Source organism: Agelaius phoeniceus, chromosome 1, assembly GCF_051311805.1.
Source record: "Agelaius phoeniceus isolate bAgePho1 chromosome 1, bAgePho1.hap1, whole genome shotgun sequence".
Lineage (NCBI taxonomy): Eukaryota > Metazoa > Chordata > Aves > Passeriformes > Icteridae > Agelaius > Agelaius phoeniceus.
Window position 1 is genome coordinate 105,570,629 of NC_135265.1, and position 17,413 is coordinate 105,588,041.

A 17,413-nucleotide genomic window follows, 5' to 3' on the forward strand; every position below is an offset into this window, starting at 1 on the left:
AACAGCAACATTAGAAAAATCCTACATGGGCAGGAGCATCTCCAGTCACAAAAGTCTACTCCCTCTGGGCTTCAGCTTGGTCTCCTGAGACCTCTCCTCTTGGCTCTGTCATTGTCATTATCTCTTCAGAGCAGTTTCTCTCTGACAGACCTTTTAGGCAAGGACCAGGATTTTTAATTGCATTCTGAAACAAAGGATGCAGACCTACACCGTATCTGTCTCTTTGTTCAACAGGCAGGCTGGATGTGCTGGATTTTCTGTGCAGTGTGCATGCCCTTGCAGACCTTTCCTGCCAAAAAACTGTAACAGCAGACTTTGCTTATAAGCACTGTTGCAGATTTTTGTACTATTTGTAGTTGCCTTATTTGCCTGGGAAAACATGTATTAAGTGCCTGTACTAATTACTATAAGACAGTTTCAGCAGGTGATTTGTCAAACCTATGCAAATATTCAGCCTGATGAAAATTAAATGTGTCTGAAAGTAATTTAATTTGGGGAGAAAAAGTAATATAGAATTTTAAGTTATTACCTTTTAACCATTAATGTCAATCATATTGGTAATAGACAGCTTCAAAACACTCTTTAGTGGAGGAGAAGAGTATTTTTAATTTATTTCTCTAGCTTCCTAACAAATTGAAAGGCTTTCTGCAAGATTTTGCCACACAGTATGCTGGCTGCACTATTAATTAAAAGCTGGTAGTTTCTAAATTAACCTGTGAGTACCTACAGGGATGGAAATTGCCTCCTTAACATTATTATTTACTGACAAAGCAGGTGATGACCTGCTCGTATCTCCAAAACAAGCTCATTAGCTTGTCCTAATGGCTACTGCAGATAAACACTCTGATATTTCACTATCATGCTGCCTATAGAAGAATGAGCTGCTGAAATAAAAATAAGGAGAAAAAGAAAATAAAAGAAAATAAGCAAAAAAAAAAAAAAAGCACCACAGATTTCTAGCTAACTGGGCCTTCTAGTAGGGCCAGTGTGACTCATTCTTGGTCAATAGATGCATACCTGACAGCTGCCATTAATAACTATTAAAGTGCTGCTTGAGCTGCAGGGTGAGACATGCTTCAATGTTCTAAAAATAAGATATTACCATTCTGCAAGAGTAATAGTTTAGGCAGCAGTGGTTTTAACCCTCTTGGTCTGACTCTTCAAACTGACATCATTTAATCTAAATGTTCTGTCCTGCCAGGTCTCCTTTCGGGTATGCGGTATGATGAAAGAGCTCAGAAGTCATTAATACAAATGTTTCTATAGAAAGTATTGGTCAGGTCTATCTAGAAGTGACTGTCTCATACATTACCTGCTGAGAAGACAAACATAAATCCTAGGCCAGCAAACTCATCAACACCCCTCATGTTACCAAAAGGCTGGATGACAACATTAGTGCACTGGGAAACTGAGCACCACCACTAAATTGGAAGGAGATGAATTTGCCTTTTTCTGACTCCTGCTGCATCCTCTGGTAAACAGAAATTGCTTTAGAGGAAGTTCAAACACAATTTCTGTGAATCCTCTTCAAGTTGGGGTTTGTTTTTTTTTTTTGTTTCACTGGAATTTACAAGTATAGATTGATGACTGAGACTCTCTAAAAGACCTTCCCGCATTGTGTCCTTGGTTTGGTTTACGTAAGATGATGCTGGGTACTATTTCTTTATAACTGATTTAATTTTAGAGACAGCCAAACTTCCGCTCTCCAATCAATTACAGTGGCCATTTATATGTACAGAGAATTTGGCTTAGGACCTTTTGAGTCTAATGCATTTAGGACAAATTTATTTGCCAAAATATATGGACCTTTTCTATGATTCTGTTTAAAGCAAGGTTTTGTATTAGATGGGAAGAATAGAAGACTTCACAATGTTCTTCTCTGTCTTTAAAATTAACATCTTTCCAATATATTGGGTTCTTGTCTTCTTCTAGAGAGACAGATTTTTTTCGTGTCAATCCCCATGTTAAAATATTTGAACAATGAAGTAGTGTGGAAAATTAAGCCAGTTCACACCACTTCTAGTCATTGTTGAAGTATTTCTTCCTGAGTTGACAAGAGGGGGGATTTTGGGAAGTATTTTGTATAAATTATCTTTATCTAAAACTTCTCTAGTGAGGTTTTGAAGGCTCTATTAGTAAAACTATTTTCAAAGCCATTAATCTAAGTAACATGATTTGCTACTGATTATGTAACTGGAAAAAATCTTATGACTTCTTGGCATAATGCTTCCTTAGACACCAAATTATCCCCCTTTATTTAGCTTGCTTCCTCCTTCTGTTATTTCCATTTTGGTGCTAAAGATTTGCCTACACAGCACTCTGTAATGCTGTGTCATCATACCTGAAGGAGGTCAGCTCTGCAAGCACAGGATTCTCCAGGGTCTTGTGAATTGCTTTTAAAACAATGGAAAGAGGATCTGTTTGCAGAATTTTAACTTTTTCCCTTTGCTTCTGCTCAGTGTTTTGCATTTGTTGAATCACAGTTTTTCTGGTAGTCTCCAGGGCACAAGTTAAGAAATTCTGGGTCTTGAAGTCTCAGGGTACATCTGAAACAAAACACAGGCAGCTGTACTTTGAGGTGCTGCATGGAGGTTCAGCCACACTGGTGCCTAGATCAGGGAACTGGGGTTCCCAAACTTCTTTCTAACATGTTTGTTGGATTCTTATTCCCATGACTGAAAGAAGACAGGGAAGCCACAGCTGAGCCACACCCAATGTGTGCATCCGAACTCAGGTTAGAATAACTCTTGAGACAGCTCAGTTATGCCCTGAGGTGTCCTGCCTTTTATACAAAGGTAGTACCTTCATGTAGCAGGATAAGGAAAGAAGTTTACACATTGTGCATGGCCACAGTGAAAAGATCAGACTGCCAGTCTGCCACTCCTTCATCCAAAGTTCAGAAATCCACGTCTTTTACAATTTGCAGCAGGTTGGGTGGGTTTTTTGTTTCTTTGTTTGGGTTTTTTGCTTTGTGTTTCCTAGCTTTTATTGTTGTCTTTATTTTGGTTTGGGGGGGTTGTTTGTTTGTTTGTTTTGTTTTTTATTTTATTTTAGGCTTGCATTCTTTCTGCTGGCTGAAATATGCATGACTTCTTTCCAAGACAAGCTACTTGGAATTGCTGATCAGTGATCTTTGTTTTGCGGCTGAGGCCAGATTTTCTGCTGGGTCTGTGCCACTCTCTGCAGTAAAGCATTTGCCCTCCATCACCAGAGAGCCTTGTGGAGAAGCCATGGAGAATGAGAATCTTCAGTATATCTCTATACACCCTACTGCTCACAAGGGAAGTTTCTAAGTTATGATTTTATTATTTTCTGTGGTTTAACATGACATGAGAACAGAGGTGGACTGTTCTTCTTGTCCCATGTGTGCAGGATGATATTGCTGTCTTTATTACTTTGGAACTTTAGGGATTAAAGCTATTTGGCATATAAGAAGAAGCAACAAGTGACTCTTTAATTAATCCCTGGTTATCACAACAGCTGATAGACACAGAGCGAACATTATGTTCTCATACAGAAAACGAAAACAAAAAATCTTTATCTCCTGCATACCGTGGAGACTAAAGAAGAGTTAAAACCACTGTGAAATGACTGCAATGAAAGAAAGCTCTGACTGTCTCTAGTGCTGATTTAGAGCCTTTGCAAGACTCTAATCAAGAATGAAATTAACAGTGCAACAATAAGACAATGTTCTTTGTATTTTTGGACATGCCTGCTCACTAGGGTGCATGTTATCTGCAAGCACAAAGCGGACAGAAAACCCTGCTCAGCTATTTAGGCCACACATGCGGCAGACAGCAGTTCAACAAGCTCCAGTAAGAGAAAATCTCATTATTTCCATGTTTGCCTTTCCAAGATCTGAACTACTAAGGAAGCACACTGAAGAAATACCTTTGATTCTGGACAAGGGTTTATAAAGCATCATGTTAAAAATTTGAGATACAATTGATTACTCACATGTCTGAGGTATATGAAAAACTGTTAAAGTATGTGTAGTCTGAATTAGATGTTGGTGTACTTTGAATTTTATTTACTTATAATTAGATTGCTCATTTTTATGCTTTTTCTTATTAGTCCTCATAAGGCCTATGTTTAATCTCAAGAAAAGCCAACCTCATTGTATGGAAGGAGATTAAACAAGATTTTACAATTAAACTGTAAAACACAGCTCTCCTTGTGTCTGTAATTCCCTCTACCTCACTAAATAAGTCACCAACAGCAAAATGTATTATCTTACACTTCCAAGCTCTGTTTGTCAGAGAAGGTGAAGAGGTGACAATGGCAGAACTCAGAGGGCTGGGAAAGAGGAGAGGAATTTATTTGCAGAATAGTGCTCTAAGATAAGAAGACAAAAGAATCCAGAACTTTTGAAGTTTTAACAGGCTAAGCTTTCAGTTTTGTTCAGGAGAAACACATGCAAGTATTTTTCTCCAGCTAAAAAACAAATACAGCATTTTGAAAATAGAAACATTGTACTGGAAAATATTAAGGCAAAAACCATTTTTTTAAAGTCTTGGTCTTGATACGTTCCTGATGGAATGATAATGCTTCTCCATAAAAAACCCCAAATGAAAAAACAACCAAACAAAAATATCCACTCCTGTTCATAAAGTGTAGAAAAGTAAATTATGATGGACACTAAGACAAGTTAAAATGATGATCAGAAATAGACAGGATCTGTCTGAAGGTAACTATTAGAATAAATAAATTAAGTGTGGGATAACAGTACTTCTGTTGATGCCAACTTTATGATCTTTGTTTAATAATAAAAACCTTAGAGAAACTTTAATAGAAATATTTAGAGTTCCAGATGTAATTGGCTGTATCATGTTCCATTGCAGGACATATTGCTCAGTAAACAGTGCAAAGAAAAGTAAAGACATTTAAAATTGATTTTTTTTTCAATCGACTGAAAACTGAGGCTTGTGAGGACACTGACTCTAACATCAGTAAAGGTAGTTTAGCAGACCATTGCTTCCAGAATAAGACAGTGTCCACACAGGGAACAGAGTAGTGATATGCAGTTCCTTTCTTGTATTTTTTAAAGAGTCCAATTTCATATATCTGGAAATTCAGATCTTTCTAATCATTTTCCCCATGAAATCCTGTAATTTCACCACAGAGAATTCAGAATAAGGATGATCAAAACTCAGGCACAAAAATATTCACTTTGAGAAAACATTAAATAAAAGAACTTTCTTCTTTAATCGCAAAATTTTATTTACTTTACAAAGTTAAAACGCCCTTCAATTTAAAAATTATCTCATTTTAAAATGAATGAATACTCAATTTAATGTAAAATACTTACCACAACCTGACATTTTTTCCTTCAAAACACTCAAAGAACCTGTTAGGTTTTTATGCTGCCTTAGCCCACTTCAACTTACCTTGCTTTCTGTTTACTTCAATTATTTTATAAATTGTCTCCTATAGACAGATGCTTGCTATCAAAAAGCAATTCCTGTGTAACTCTGTCAGTCTGTCTCACTCCTGATTCTGCCCTGTGTGTTTCCAGCCCTTTGGTTCCTTTCAGCCACACTTGACAGCCTGAAAGTAGCAGAGAAGACAAGCACCTCACTGCAAACAAGGTGCTGTTCTCAGGCCTTGGAGGGGACTCTTACAGACAGCTATGAGAGTATGATGCCTCACTTTTTTAGGCACCAGCATTTAATGTAGAACCAAAGTATTTATGAATACTGAAAAATGGTTTCTGTAAAGCTTGGGAGCTTCTGGGTAAAGCTGTGAAGACAGGCTGTCTCTGCCCTCTGGGATATGGGGGGTTTTGCAAGGTTCTGAGCTGTCTCTTGGCTCCCTGGTGGTGGCATGCCAGTGTCTGCCGTGCCATTTACTGTTTAGCCAGAGATGGTTAGAGGAGGTCAGGCAGCCTTCAGAAGTCAGACAGGTCTGTATACTTAGCAGAATATTGACTCTTTTCCTGGCATATAAGGCCGTGGCTTTTCAGAATCTGTACTCTCCCCCCCAGCCAAACCACCCAGGCCCTGTTGGTGCAGTGAGAAGTGACTCTTTTGGATGGAGACAGAGGGATGCCTCAAGAATATCCAGCAGCAGCAGCAGCAGCAGCAACTGGTTTGGCACTAGTTCTTTTGGTGCTAACTCAAAAATAAGGAAAGCATTGTTTATAAGGTACATGCAGCCTTTTTAAAAGAGCAGTCTTAATACTGAACTTTCAGAATTAAGTATAAAAGCTTCAAGTTGGCATGAGGACTGAGTCATACTGCATGCAAACAGGAAACAACAGGAGGCTGATCCCTAAGAAACTGTCTCAAAATATCAGTTCAAATAAACAGCCTGACTAGGCAGTGGAGTCTAAAATTTCATTATGTAATCCTATTTTTCAACATTTTTAAACAACAAGCATATGGGCTAAACAGTAGGTCATTACCTTAGTGAGAATTTAACTTCTGATATTTGCAAAATCTGCAGCCTGAAAAATGTTCACTTTTCTTTTCTGGTCCCACAATGTTCTAGAAAAGTTCTAAAGATAACTTGACATTTACTTTTGTATTTGCGTATGACAGGATTCGGATTTCAAAATCAATGCAGAAAGAACCATATAGAGAGGTAAATAATCTACCAAGAAATCTTGCTGCTTTTTTTTTTTTTTTCCCCAGATCCTGTGTTGCTGACAATACATTATAAAAAACCTGGAAGACTTTATTTTTTAGCTATGTTGCTAAAAAATATTTAATCTATTTTCACCAGGTGAACTCTGGCTTGAATATCACTAACTGGGTGCTATTCCAAGACAAGCAACTTAATAGTGCTTGTTTATGAAAAACCTCCGTTCATTTCTTACCAAGGAAGAGGCATCTGCCATCAGATAGGACCTAACAATGGAGTTAAATTGTAAAGGACACTGCACAACCCCTAGAAAATATATGCCAGATTACCTGGAATGTGTCACTGATGTGAAAACAAAGCACATGAAAATCTGTAAGTGAACAATTAAGGGACAGGATAATTTCATTCATGTCATCGTTTTCTTCTCCCGTGGCAAGCGAATTACCATGAGATGATTGGCAAAGTATCCTTTGAATAAGAAATTGATTTTATAGTTTTGTAATTTGTTATCTTGACCTTTACATGTATTTTGCAAATTTTATTGGAGGCAGTGTTAAGGTTCAGCAGTTTATGTAAATGATATTGAGGTTAATGAGGTGTGAATGATTATATGGCAGTGAAGAGCTGCCTGGATCCTTTAATGGTTCATCTCTAGGCTTTCTACTGTTTGCAGTAACACAATGGCACATTTCAGAGGAGGCTGGAAGAAATTTCATCACGGATCAGTTAACTGTGTACTTTTTAACATATGTTCTGTCTTTTTGAAAGCATCCTTTAAATTAATAGTAAATTATATTTGTAATAAGGACAAGATAATCTACTCATGTAAATAAGTATTTCTCAGTTGAACTGAGATCAGAGAGGATTTTTTTTTCTCTCTAAAATCCTTTCTTCAGTATGTCACAAATTTTATGTGTTTAAAATTCAATTCAGTTACAATATTCTTACATGAAAGTAGTGGTTCAGACCACAACTCTATACAAACCCAGGTTTCCTCCCCAGTATATGGCCATATGTGCTTCTTTTTCCACTGTTTTATAATGTTCCCTTTATTTGCCCCTAGTGCCTTTATTTTCAAGCTGTCTTTCTCCAACCTGGAAATAACAAAGCTTTCTGAGATCCTATGCTATTCAATGCTAAGTCTGAGATCCACCTGGATTTTAAAGAAAATTAATCTGGGACAAATATTGAACTATGTCCTTTACTGGAGTCAGGGGAGCAGCCTGAATTATCCCAGAGATTGACTCACTCTATTTTGATTTTCCTAACCCCACTAGAAAATTTCAACACCAGCAGGAGTTGAGACAGACATTCTGGAAAACCATCTCCCTATGAGTGTGAAAATCAGGCATCCAGTAAAAGGAAAACTTCATTCTTAACCACAAATTAATTATCACAACCACATAAGAAAAACATAAAACAAGATAATTATGACATTTAGCCAGTTTTGATTTGATTCAATACAATGTCAAAGTGACTAAAAATAATAAATACCTGTGCAGTTGCATTAAAGAAAATTTAAAAAGAAGTCTTTAGTTCTAATGAAAGAGCTTATCTTTTTTGAACTAGCCATCACAACTTTGTAATAGGGCTTATTGTTGTTACACATGTTTTATTTTCTCTGTGAGAGCTGACTTCTGCCAAAACCAGACCCGGGCCTGGGCTCAAGACCATCTTCTCCTAACGTTTCAGTCATCTGGACTCCAACACATGTGCAGGTGCAACCTGCTGCTGAGCTCTGAAGCACCCTCATAGGAAAAGGATAAACACACCTGGAAAATCAGCACAGGGCCAAGACCTTTTTGCCACCCAGACAGCAAGATTTGTGCAGATAAGGGATTGCTCCATTTCAGGGTTCAGATAATTTATGCTGGTCTCCTTGGAGATGCTGTGTGGATGATTTGTCTCTGAGCTACAAAATACTTGAAAAAAATTATGAGGCATGGCATTTTCATGAGAAAACAAATACTTGGGCCCATACTTAGCTACCACAAGACACTTGGCCAACAGGAGGAACACAGGAGTTTTGCCACAGAAGTTCTCACTGGTAACAAATTTAATGCACAGCGCCTCTCAAAAGGAACTACTTAAACTGACCACCAAGATTCACTGCCATTGTAAATACAGGTTAAATCAAACTTTTCCTTTAAAGAATGATGGATCTCTCCTTCGGAAGTTAATGTGATCCCTGTGTTTCCAAGTAAAATAGTGGGTATGACAAGTTAAGACAGATGGAAATGAGTTGAAAATGTTGCCTGGGCTTTACAGCAGTTTTTGTAGTATAGCTCACTAGGAGATGTTGGGGAAATGATGTCAAAAGTGGTGACAGGGAAAGTTCTGTCTAAAGAGGAAACTGGGAAGATGGTGTGCAAAGGTACCTGCTGTCCATGTATCAGTGAGTGGCACTGAGATGGTGTTAGCCAAAAGGGAGTGATACTGGCTAGGAAAAATGGCCAACTTGGTAGGTGAAGATGTTATTCCCAGCCAAAATCATGAGGATGCTGAATAAGTATGAAGTGATTAAACAAAGGCAGAAAATTTGGTAAACATGACAGCAGATGACACTGACAAGATAAAAGCACAGTAATGGACACTGGGACCAGTAACTCTCAGTACTCAAATTTGTCAATGGTAAGTAAATTAACTGTGACAATCCAGGACAAAGACAGACATGACAATGGGCACCTGAGTGAATTCATCTGCTTCAAATGAAAGGGCCTCTTAGTTTCTTTCAGGGCAAGGCAAAAGATTGCAGGAGCTGTTTGTGAAACATTACTTCGGTCTAGTTTGTGCATTGGGGCAATGCTGGTTTAATCACCTCAGAGTCTCATTTGACATACGGTGCAGGCATGTGAGGAAATGTGTGCAGGGAGAAGGTGCTCAGGGTATAGCTGTCTGCAGTAAGATTTGCAGTCAGTCGTAGCTTTTACCAGCTTGTTTCTTCCCACTGGCAGCTCCAGATCCCACAGCTCAACTAAGTCTTTCGCAGTGTCATTGTGGTGCTAACGTCTGTGAGAATTTGTGACTGTATTGAAACAATCATGCTGGCTTCCTGTCACAGCAGATCTTGACATCTGGAGGAAATATTTGTAGCTAAAGGCACAGGCAAAGCTACAGCAACATCTGTAACAAACGATGAGTCACAGTCCGCTTGCAATATTTCTAGTATAACATGAAATAATAAAAAAACAATAGTGTTCATGCTGTCACTCAAGGCTCTGTAAGACATTCTGGGTACTTTTCCAGTATGAGGAGGCGTTTGTATGGATGTCTAAGAAGCAGATGTGCAAATCTGTTGCTCATTGACACCGTCTTTCTCAAATTGCCTCTTCACAACACACATCTGTTAACCTTTTGGGAACCCACTATCACAACTTGTTGCAGGGGGAGAAAAAGAGAATGAAAAACCATAGTAAATCATTGTGGGTGTGTCAGCGTGGTTGGCTTCCATTCACTTGTTCAAAATTTCACATAATGCTTAAAGGTTTCCAGAAGGGAAAGACAAGAATCATTCTGTAGATTTTTTTTAATTTCAAAACTGTTCTTTCTCAAAATAAGGATGAAACATACTAATCTGAAGAAAATTATGTACACAAGGAAGATTTAACAGAGTTTTGTTCAGTGGGGAATGTTTAAACATTTTCAAAACATGTTATTTTAATTATCTCATATAAAAAGTTGTTAAACTGTCTTTACAATATATATTAGCTTATTTTCATGGTTTTAAGCCTAGCTGGAAATTAAGACCCACACAGAGCTGCTTGCTCAACACCCAGCTCTTCCCCACCCCACCATGGTGGAATGGGGAGGAGAATAAAAGTAAAATTTGTGTGTTCAGATAATCAAAAAAAGTAAAATAGAGTAATAATAATGAAAAGGAGAAAAAAAGTGATGCACAATGCAATTGCTCATCACCTGCTGACCCACCGATCCCCCTTCCTGAGCCCAGACTGACTAGGACATTTTTATATAAAAACTAGTCCTGTACTATTTAAAAATGTAATTAAATAGGATGAATAGCAACCACAAAAGATATTTTAAACTGGAGTAGACATACAGGAGCCACCTGTATCTCTTACAGAAAGCTTTTATAAGGTGCCATTGCATTCTGAGGTTAAAACAAGCACTTGCTAAAATCCCCTAGATAGATCTAGGAAGAAGATGCTGCCAACAGGCATCTTCAGGCATTCAGGTTTACATGACCACATAAAACTTGAGACCCTGTGCTCAAAAGCTGATGTCTTCAACTTCATCTTTTACTGTCCACCTCCAGAAACATTAGCTCTTTCCCTGGCCTCCAGTGCTCAGCCACATCGCCTGTGATGGCCCCGGTGCTGGGCGAGAAAGATTTTGGTGGTGAAATACTTTGGGGCTCCATAATGACTTCCCAGTTGGATGGGTTAGCTGCCAAGAGTAGAAAAGCTCTGGAAGAACATACTTGGGCTTGCTGGATGAGCAGAGAGTAGGGGACCAGACTTGTGAGTTTCAAAGAATTAAAGCCTTAGTTCAAACATATGCATGACTTGTTTCAGTCATCACACAGCAGTCACTGTGCTAGGGAGGGTTTTATACACCATATCACTGTAAACCCCACAAAGGAGGGTCTCTCCCTCCTCAGCCAGGCTGGATGAGATACAAGCATCCTTATCATAGTGCTATGTACAGAATAAGTTCATTTATTTCAGCCTGAGAAAATAAAATGTTGTTTAATCTAATAGAAATTAATTTGTATGCTACATATGAAAATACAGATTGTTTTAGATAATGTTCAGATTCATAACTCAGGCTGTTAAAAAGAGATTGCTTCCCTTGAAAATTATGCTACACTGATCTGCTGCTATATGCTAAATGTCTGGGGGTAGGAGACACTTTTCAATCACTGTGCTGGTGCCAGTTTTTTTTTTTTGGTTTTCATTATTGGCACATTCAATTCACAGGATAATCTAAAAAAAGAGGCACTTGTGGAATTCTGCCAAAATTATGTTACTGGGTTTGATTCCCCCTGATTATGATTAGAAATTGAAATTAATATTCACACTGTATTTGTTTCTCCAACTTTTCACATTTAATGCATTTTAAATCAGCTGTGCTGGCATCATCTGTCTGAAATAGTTGCACAAATGGCCAGGATTCTCCAGCCATCTTAGTCATGCAAAGCATAGTCTCTTTAAAAGGACAATGTTTTTTTCTTCCATTGGCAGAGCAAAGTTGTCCATCTCTTCTGGGATGTGAATGTGACTAGCAATGGAAAGTGGTAGTTAATTTTAAACTGTCTCATTCAGACAACCTGAGATGTTGAGACATCCTCAGATTTTTTGCATTGCATCAGATGGCTTACAAGCAGCACATTCCTAATATATTTAAAAAAGAAACTGCTTGAGACAACTTGTCAGAAGTTTTAGTGCAAGTTGAAGCTAAGGCATAAATTAATGTAAAACATTTTCTAAAATCACAGAATCATTCTGATTGGAAAGAAAATCTCGAGATCATCTGGTGCAACCTTCTGCTCAAGCAGAGTTAGAGTGGGTTTCCCAGGTCTATGTCCAGGCAGCTATTCAGTATCTCCAAGGGTGGAAACTCCACAACTTCTCTGCACTCTTTTAGTGTTTGACCACTTCCACAATACAAAAAGTGCCTTCTTGTGTTCAGTTTTTTTTTTTAACCATTGCTTTTTGTCCTGTCACTGGGCACAAGTGAGGAATTCTTGGCTCCCTCATCTTCATTCCCTGCCATCAGATATTTAAATATGTTGATGGAATACTCCTGAGCCTTCTCTTCTCCAGGCTGAAACAGTCCCTGCTTTATCAGTCTCATATAAAAGATGCTCCAGTTGCTTTATGGAAAACAGAGACTCCTTCACAGGACAAGAGGAAATGTCCTGAAGTTACTCCAAAAGCAGTTTGGATTAGACATTAAGACCCAGTCATTCATAGAAAGGGTTGCAAAGCATTTGAACAGACTGCCCAAGGAAGTGGTGCAGTCACCATTCCTGGAAGCATTCAGAAAACCTGAGGACATGGTTTATGGTGAACATGGTGGTGGTACCACTAGGATGGCACTCAGACGCAATGATCCTAAACATTTTTTCCAGCCTTACCAATCCTGTGATTCTATGTCCCTTTGTTGGACTCAAACCAGCATGTCCATGTCTCTCTTCTGCTGGGGAGCTCAGAACAGGACCCAGCACTTCAGGTGTATGTCACCAGGGCTGAGTAGATGGAAAGGATCACATCCCTCCATCGTCTGATGACTCTTTTCCTCAGAGGATACTACTGGCTGCTTTTACCATGAAGGCACAGTGCTGGCTCACTGTCCCCATTATTTTATATAAATATTATTATGGCTTGCCATTCACTTCACTGCTTCCATAGAGTAAAAAAATGGCCTGACTTAATAAAAAAGGATATAGACATATTTAAAACATTTTTTAAGGTATGGATAATTGAGGTTTAAGTGAAAAAAAGCAATCTATCACTTAACATAAATTTTTAGTTCTCTCATTTGGACAAACCCCATTCTGGTTTCATTCATATAAGGAGTGTTTTGAAAATGTAACATTCAATGCTTTGAAATTACAAACAAGAAATCACACCAGAGCTGATAATATTGCTGAAATTTTTCTTAGAACTCAAAGAGTGTTCTCATAGTTTGTAGACACATCTCTAGGAAGTTAAAGGACTGTGAGAAGGATAATAGCTTTTAAAATCTTACATTGAAATGCATTATTTGTGAGATTAAATACTTGGGTCTTGTCTTTAGAAAACAGTAATTGAGGCCTGCCATTAAACTCCTTTGTAACTTTGCTTCAGTTTTGTTTCATAGACAAAGTTAGGAAACCTCACATGAGCACCTACCCTAATGTGATGTAGATTATAAAGCATGTATCAGGTTAAGTCCTCTGAATATATAGCTCGAAAATGTGCAATACAATAGAATTATCTTTACAATCCAGTCGTCCTCAAAATGTAGATCTTCTCAGTAACCACAAGGCTTCCCCTATTTCTCTCTCAGGGGCCTTGTTCAGAAGAACTTGTGATAGTCCCCCATTTCTTCATTTTGAGTCAAATTAATGCACTATACTAAAGAAAAATATCAAATTCATATGAAGGTACTTAGCTTTGGAGGACACTGGAACAGCAGTGTCATTAATGGGATGAAAAGCTCCAGAGTTATGGTGTTGGCGTCTCTGACATTTCTCACTGATAGTTTGAGAAATTTCTTTATTAATGTGAAAATATAAAATCAGAGACATGACAACATTCATACCCTGATCATGCACTCAGTCTCTTCACAGAGACATTTAAAGTAGAAAAGTTCTCAAGTGTGAGAATTATGTAAATTAGGTGTAGGTAAGAATCCCAAGTAAAATGTGAAGCTAAGTCATAAACCCAAGTCATTACAACTTTTCCACATAAATATAATTTTTGCCTTGCAGATCTGTCTACTATCAGCTCAAGACTGGGAAAATTGCTTGAACAGCATAGTTGCAAACCCAGAACAAATATTTCCAGTCAGTCATATTTTCCCCTGCTTCTCAATTTTAAAAGTAAGGGTCTAAGAAAACATGAATTTCTTTCTCTTCATGAACCATCATCAAAATAAGACTTTTTTTTTTTCTCTTTTCTTTGCTCACCTCCCTGTCCTTGTCTGCATTTAGCTGAATGAAAGACTCTAGGATTTTAATTTATACACAGGATACATTTCTTCAAGAGAAACAAAAAGAAGTGGAAAGAAAAAATAAGAGGGAGAGAAATTACAAATATGGACCATTTGGGGCGCAGCCTACACTTTAGTGAAGGAGAAAGTGCATTGGCTGCACATTATCTGAAATACTGTCTAGGACACCCTAAGGTAGTAGATCCTACAGGTGCTCCAGCCATGGAGTAGACCTATCAGTCAAGTCTACAAATCCACTTTAGAAACATTCTCTACCAGATGGGAAGCATTAGTTCATTACTTTCAGATGTTGTGTTATGGAATTTCACTGGTCAGTCTCCTCTTAACTCAGCAATGTGATTTCTCAAAGAGGGACTATGAAAGCATTGCACAGTATTGCCCAAAGTAGCTTTGCTCTGCAGTAAGGGTTGTCTCCACAGTCATAAGAGGTAAACCTGGAGACACTAAAATATTTTGTACTGTCATATCTGACTTCAGCATCAACAGATGAATTGTTCCCTGAATACTCTCTGATTCCCTGGTTAGTAAGGTAATTGAGAACATTCAGCAGACAGTATTTATTGTTATGATGTATTTATTGTCATGATGTCTCCCACTAAATATTCTAGTATGACAGTAGACCTTTTCAGAAAACAAATTAATTCAACAACTAAACCGCATGACACTGAAAAGGAAAAGAAGTCCATTTTTACCTGTTTTCTCTGACTTGCTAATCCTAATCATATAAAATTATGTATAAAGGTGATCAAGCACAGGACTACCCTGAGAGAACTGCAGATTCACTGTGTACAGCTTTATTCAGTACATATTTTCATCCTGTTTTCTTTTTTCTTATGTTCCTTCCATTCCTTGTTCTGATTTCTGCAGGAGTGTGTCCTATCTGGTGAAATCCTGGAATCCTCTCATTTGGATTGACTCATATGTAGAATCTTGAGGGTAGTAAAACCTGGGGTCTTGATTTCCCTCCTCTCTGCCTCTGTGGAGACAGAAGGATAGATAAATAAACTCAGAAGACACCTTTCCATGACTCAGTTAATGGGGTTAGATTAATTGCTTAGTTTTCATCATCACTCAGAGATCATGACAAAGGGTGATTGTCCCTGGCTCCTTTCCTTCTGCCAGAGGAAAGACAGGCTCCAGCATTTATTTCTTCCAGACTGGACTGGGATAGCACAGGGGACCAGCAACATATCACTTGTGATGGATAACCATCCCCTTCATCCTTCAGACACATGAATAACCCATGTTCACAGATTTAAAGATTAGGTGAAATGAAAACTTTGCTGCTGTAGGCTTCAGTATTTTTCTTGCTGAACTGGATGATGGTGATGCTTCTCTGAGTGGTAAGTCCACGGAACAGGTTATAATCCAGAAAGGGTGCAGGACCAGGGTAGGAAGCTTGGCCTAATATATGATGAAATTCAAATAACTGAGGCAAAGAATAACTTTTAATTTGCTACAAAGAAACACACATCAAGAGCCAGGAGATTCTTTTTTTTTAGGTAAACCAGTTCACAGCAAATGATCCCACCAGAGGTGTCAATTATGGTGTGACAGGGATCCCTAAAGCATCTCCAAATGAACCAATGCAACTCTAAGGAGAAAGTAGAGCTGAACAGACATATTGGATTGGAGTTCAAATGGAAGGGCTATGGTAATGTGGCATAGAGTCCAGGTGCTTATTAACTCCTGTCTCCACATCTCTCTCACCCAATATTAGCTTAGGTGTTTTATTACACAGAAGTGTATGTTTATCCTTCAGGGAATTTCTGCTCTGCTGGGGGCACACATATGAGTAATTCCTTTCTATTCAGTATAAATGGGCTGGCAAGAAGCTGCAGAAAACTATAAGAGTTTAATTAGCTGGTTCAATGATATTATTTTCAAAATATTTTCCCCAGGGCACATAGTTCTGTATTGCCTGCTGAAGTCTTATCCTTGACCCCTGAGTATAAAGTGCCATGGATTCAGTTTGATGCCATCTTGCAAGACAGGTATTAATGAGACTTTGATGAACACTTGGACACACACTTAGATGGAAGCTCCACTAAAGAAAAAGGGAGTTTTTCTCTACATTTGGCTGGCTTTGGATAAAGCCTTTAGCATTGTCAAAATCTGTGAACTATCTCACTTTAAAAATAAATTTTGAAAATATGTCAGATGCAGTCAATAAACATACTGATAATCTAGTAAATAAATATTGGTTGTTATAAGCTATACTGGGATTCAAGCAGCTAATCTTTATGAAAACAGTATAATGGTGAATAAATCTTCACTGCCAAGTGTAATTTGAGGCAGCAAAAATGATTGTAGCTTTTCTTTCATCTCAAAGAAATGGCTATCACCAGAGTTCTCCATTATGACTACTATATTTTATATAATCAATTCCCTTTAAAATGGTTATTATATGTTATTATATCCATATATACATAATACTAACAATTCTGATAAGCAACAGATTATTCAAGAGTAGAGATATCACTCACTGGGAGCATGGAGCATACATAGTACAAGCTTCTGTCCTGAAGTTTGTGCTTTATCTTTATTGGCTGAATATTTAATTTGCTTTCTATCATGGGAAGAATAAATTATATTAAAAAAAAAAAAAGGAAGGGAAGCATAACCTCAAAAATACTTGTTACAAAGAAAGAACCAGCCAAAAAATTGCCATATATTTCTACCTGCTGTTTCATTGAGCATATATTATTTGTGGACTGTGGCTTGGACAGAGTGTGTATTCACAATGATAAAGGGAGGCAGAAATTCTCACATCTCCTTTGTGGCCATCTAGATATGAACAGGGAGCTAAAGGGGAAGCAGATTTTATGGATCTTTGAAATACATCTCCTACACCCCAAAATCCACAAACCAGAAGGCTAAAAGGATGCTAGTGGAGAGTGGAGAAGACTGGGGTGGTGTTGGGCATTGTCCTCCACAAATGCTCTGTCCAAGACAGCTGGGCCAGTTCAAGGGATTTCTAATTTACTTTTGGGAAAGACTAATCAAACAGCTACATGCTTTCCACCTACAATGAGAGACATCTGCTGCAAAGGTTTCTGGCCGGTGCGTGTTGTACTCCATCTCATGATCAGCACTAAGCCTGTACAAACACCTACATAAATATTATTAGAGTTACTATCAACCAATTTGTATC